Source organism: Carlito syrichta, unplaced genomic scaffold (assembly GCF_000164805.1).
Source record: "Carlito syrichta isolate Samal-C Ts95f unplaced genomic scaffold, Tarsius_syrichta-2.0.1 Scaffold306867, whole genome shotgun sequence".
In the NCBI taxonomy this organism is placed as follows: Eukaryota; Metazoa; Chordata; class Mammalia; order Primates; family Tarsiidae; genus Carlito; species Carlito syrichta.
This window is the reverse complement of record NW_007250963.1, coordinates 104,737-110,048: the sequence shown is the minus strand read 5'-3', so window position 1 is coordinate 110,048 and position 5,312 is coordinate 104,737. Positions and strand designations below refer to the sequence as shown.

Here is a 5,312-nt window from a genome sequence, read left to right as displayed (position 1 = left end):
AGCCAGGCTTGGTGGCTCAGCCTGTAATCCCACGCTTTGGGAGGCTGAGATGAGTGGATTGCCTGAGCCTGCGGGTTCAAGACCCGCCTGGGCAACTTGGCTGAGATCTCATCTCTACAATAAATCAAAACATTAACCGGGTGTGGTAGCGCGCGCCTGTAGTTCCAGCTCCCTGGAAGGCTGAGGTGGAAGGATAGCCGGAGCTCAGCAGGTCGAGGCTGCATTGGCCAGGAGCGGCCACTGCACTCCAGTCTGGGTGACAGAGTGAGACTCCAACTCAAAAAAAAAAAGTGTATATATATATATATAAATAAAAAAATATATGTAATATATATTTATATATATATATAATAATTATATATATATTTTATATATATAATATTTTAAATATATATATTTTTTAATTATAGAGATGAGGTCTTTCCAAGTTGCTCAGGCTGATCTTGAACCCCTGGGCTCAGGTAATCCTCCTGCCTCTGATTCTCAAAGTGCTCCAATTACAGGCATAAGCCACTGCTCCTGGCCAAATTCATGTCTTTACCAACCTGTCCTCAGAGTGATTTCTTTGGAACAGGTAAATATTACACGAGCACCCTGTCTGATTTGGGGCTTCCACTATATACCACATTAGACTCCTCACCCAGGCTGCAGACTAGGTAGTTTTCTCTGTCTGGAATGGAGTACTCTTTCCAAGTCTGTTTTCCTGGGGAACTCATCCTTGGGATGGAGAGAGCCGGGATGGAGAGGTGTCTTGTTTTCTAATCTTTATATATATATTTTATAGAGATGGGGGGAATATTAATGTGTTGCCCAGGGTGGTCTTGAACTCCTGGCCTCAAGTGATCCTCCCTCCTCAGCTCCCAAAGTGCTGGGACCATAGGCATGAACCACCGTGGCTTGCCACTTGCTTCATAATCTAATTTGAACTAGATAATGTATATGCTGGAGCTAATTGTTCAAAGCCCAGGCTTCACTGGGCACTGTGGCTCACATTTGTAATCCTAGCACTTTGGGAGGTGGAGACAAGAGGAATGCCTGAGTCCAGGGGTTCGAGACCAGCATGGTCATCTTTACAATAAATCAAAAAATATTAGCCAGCATGGTGGCGCACACCTGTGATTCCAGCTACTTGGAAGGCTGAGGCAGAAGGATCACCTGAGCCCAGCAGATTGAGGCTGTGGTGGCCGTGAGAGTGCCACTGCACTCCAGCCTGGGCGACAGAGTGAGACTCCAATTCCAAAAACAAAAACCAGAATAACAGCCCGAGTTTCTTGTGTTCTCAGCAGTCCATTTTCTGGTTTTACTCAGTTAGCTTCTTTGTTCAGGTCTCCATCTGGTGGTGTCGATGGGAGAGTCACCTGAATCTGGGTGGAGCCATCCTGGCCCTCTGCTCCAGACCCAGGAGCTCACCGGGACCAACCAGGACTGAGCTTGTCACAGCCCCTATCACTTGGCCAGCCCTGGAGCAGGGCCTTGCCTTTCCTGAGGGACAATGATCCAAGTTTACACACACATAGCAGGGGATAGAAGACGTAGACAGGAAGTGACGGAAGTCACAAGGTAGGTATGCACTAGAAGCGTCAAAGAAACAAGTCAATGACAGGCTCAGTGTCTGTTAAATCCAAGCCGTTTTATGAGGAAACCCAGCCCAGAGAGAGAGGCAACCTGCCAAAGGTCACCCAGCTTTAACTCTTTCCTGCATAAAGAAAATTGTTAGATAGAAAGAGTCTTTGTACTTGGACATCCCATGGAATGTGAGCTCTATGACGTGATGGCAGTGAAAAGGGACAGTCATTTAGAAAAGACTTAAAAACTTGTGTTCCAAAAGCAGAAATAGTTTAATGATGCTAAATACATAAGTTTCACTAATAAGGAAAGCAGTCTTGCAAAACAGAATGACCTTAGTCTCACAGCTTCCCAACGGGGCACCTGTGTCATTATACACACTGGATGCTACACTATCCTCCCAGATGACTCAGGGAATGTAACAACAAGGCTGGACCAAATGAAAGCCAACATCAATGTCATAGGTGATTCAAATGCATACAGTAAGGAGGTGCTTGGGAAGGTTTCAGATGGGTTCTCAAACATTTTCTCTTGGATCCCGTCAGGTCTTTTTTTTTCTTTCTTCTTTTGGGAGTCGGAGTCTCACTCTGCCACCCAGGCTAGAGTGCAGGGGCACGCTCACAGTCACTGCAACCTCCACCTGCTGGGCTCAGGTGATCCTTCCAACTATCTGGGAACTATAGGTGTGCGCCACCACGCCCGGCTAATTTTTTGATTTATGGTAGAGACGAGGTCTCACCAAGTTGCCCAGGCTGGTCTTGAACCCTTGGGCTCAGGCAATCCTCTCACCTCTGCCTCCCAAAGTGCTGGGATGACAGGTGTGAGCTACTGCGCCCAGCTTCCCTTCGGGTCTTAAAGATATTCTATCAGAAATTAAAAAGTTCCTTCCAGCTATGTTAATAATAGAAGTCTTAATATATGTGTCCTTCAAACTTTATATGGGAATGCACTCAGGATTTCTAAGCTTGTAACCAAGTCTCTAACCCACAAACATCATCAGAGGGAAAAAGTCATACGAATGTTTAAACAGAAACAGCAAAACAAATAACTCCATGAAGGATATCATGACTTTAACTGACAGTGGAGAAATGATGAAATAATTCATGATTGTTTGGTTGCTTGGGGGTACTGCCCTGCACACAACTGCATTCCTTAGAGTTATAAGACTGTGCTGATCCTCCCTGGAACAGAATGAGTCACTGACCCATGGTTGTATCCACCTAGTTAGTAAAATAGATTGTTTCATTTCCACAATCAATAAAGTTAGAAATACAATTATATTAATCTTGTAACAGTAACCAGTAAGCTCCACTAACTCCTTTGTTTAGAGTTACTGATAAATGAAAATTACAGGCTCTTGGTAATTGGTACCAAAAATATGCCAACAGTGAACGTTGTCATTGATGAAATGCAATTGTAACTGGAAACCTACAGACTGCTTTGTAAGCCATGTAGTTTGATGTTAATCAGTAGCAAACCTTTATATGCTTATAAATACAGACTGTAAAATCCAAGGAGCTAAGCTGGCATTGGTATCTATACTGGCTTGTCTCCCTGAATTCCGGATTCCGAAATAAACTTCTTTCTTCCCAGTTCTCTGCCTCTTGGGTTTCACTGATAAGCAAGAGAGCAGCTGTGTGTTCCACGGACCATTTCAGCAGGGGCTGTGTCTTGTTCAACACCATGTCCCAAGTGTAGCACCAGGCACGTGTAGCAGGTGCTCAAGAGGTGTTTGTTGATGGAATGAATGTGTGTATCTGGTGACTTGGGATTCTAATTCTTCTTCTGCTACTAAAATAGCTGTGTTGGATCCTACCCAGCGTTGGGGTTTTTCAGGATACGTGGAAGGAAGGACAAGGAAGTTGGAGTGATAGACTACTTACACAGGAGTCTGAGAAGAAATGAGAGTCATAATATCTCTCCGTGCTCAATAAGCAATTTACAGTTAACATGATGATCTCATAGTCCTAGATTCTGGAAGCAGGTTATTTTTTCTCCTTGCCCTGATTACCAACTGATGTACCGTATATTTTGTTTGCTGTCTATCGGCTGTCATTGGAAGGCAGGAATTCTGATTGGTTTTGGTCACTCCCTTATCCCTTGATAAACTGGGTAAGAACCCAGTTTATGAAGCTGTAAAGGCAAATAAAAATATCAGGACGCCCCAGATTTATGTAAAAGTGAAGATTAAGCCCTGAAGCTGAGTCATTGCTACACCCTCTTCCAAATGAATAGCTGTTACTAGCATTGTGCATCACCCAGATCCCCAGGGAAAGGTAAGAGCCTCAGGCATCTGAGCCTTCAAGGGCTGCCCCCACAGACCATTCATAAGCAAATTCTTGGCTGGCCTCCCAGGGACAAGGATGCGCCGCTTGCAACTTTGGGTCTTAGGTTTACATCTAAGACTAGCTACTCAAACTCCACACTGAAAATGTCATTACAAGCTAATCTTCCCAGGTGCAGAGCAAAGTCAAGACTCGTTCCTCCCCCTACACCAAGACAAAGACTCTGCCTTTGTTCCCCTCTTCTCTTCGGACATTCACCTTTTGTGAAAACGTGACTGTGGGTTACAGTCCCACAGGAATAGAACGATTCGCCTAACTGCTTACCTGCTTCTCTTCCTGCGTGTCTTCCTCCTCCCCCACCCCTTTAAGGAAATGTACAAACACTACATCTCCTGAAAGGCTCTTCGGTAAACAGCCTCGGGTGTGCCTGTGGCTCGTGTTTTTCCCAGGTGCGCCCTAAAGCTGGTTTAATAAACCTTAATAAACTTACACCTCCGTCATTCACTTCGGTTGTCAAAGCTTTTCTTTCTTATCTGAAACAGGTTAGGAAGAAAAGAAGAAGAAGAAAAAAGCTTTCCTTTCGCATCTCAACCAAGCCTCCCATACCCTCTAGATCCTGAGCGGTTCCGCTCCGCAGATTAGGAAACTGAGACCAGAGAGGTGAAGGTGCTTGTCCAAGGTCACACAGAGACGGATTCCCGACCTCCCATCAAGACCCACGCAGCTGCTGAAGGACACAGTCTCGTAAACCCGTGTGGCACAAGCGACTTCTCCTCCCTCCTGCCCCTCGCTAGCGCTTTCCCTCCGACCTCGTCTTCACCCGCCAGCGCGCATCTGCGTCTAGCCGGGATGCCGGAGCCCCAGCGCGCTCTGTTATGCTTGCGGCTTCGGGAGACACGTGCTACTCGGGTGAATGAATCGAACGTCCCCACCCCCGCCGACAGCCAATCACGGCGTGCCGGGGCCCGCCACTTCCGCCTATTGCGGGCCTAGGCCTGGGTCCGGCGGCCCACGTGAGGCTCCAGAGACAAGGGAGTAGGCGGCGGCGCGCCGGGGGCGGGCTCTCTCGGCCTCTCCACCAATCCGAGAGCTCTCCAGGGACGGGTGGGGCGGGACTGACGCGGGGCGCCAAGGCTTAAACATGACGGACAGGGGGGGCGTAGGGAGGAGTCTCGAGCCGTGAGCGAGGAGTGACAGAGCACACTGCCCAATAACGGGAGGGGTTGGGCTGCCCGGACCAATAGGAAGTCTCCGAGGCGGGGCCGAGACTGCAGCAAGTTCGGTTGCGCGGAGACCGCAGCTGTTCCCTGTCAGTGGAGGCAGCGGTGGTAGCGGCGGCGGCGAGGAGGTGAGTCTCCGCGGCGCTCCTCACGTTCCTTTTTCCGCGGCGGGTCGGAGCGGGTGGGCGTGCGCCGGCGCCGCCACGAGGGACGCTTATGTAATGGTCGCGCGCGCAAAGGC

The 5,312-nt window shown here is 48.2% G+C and overlaps 1 protein-coding gene across 1 annotated transcript in view; it reads left to right on the top strand.

Annotated features, from left to right (window-relative positions):
* Positions 1–5,181: 5,181 nt before the first annotated feature.
* Positions 5,182–5,312, top strand: part of LOC103265826 (pyruvate carboxylase, mitochondrial) — a gene marked incomplete at its 3' end in the record, with an annotated part of 101,555 nt that continues 101,424 nt past the window's right edge. The window contains exon 1 of the mRNA XM_021715226.1: positions 5,182–5,199. The remainder of the gene's footprint in view (positions 5,200–5,312) is intronic.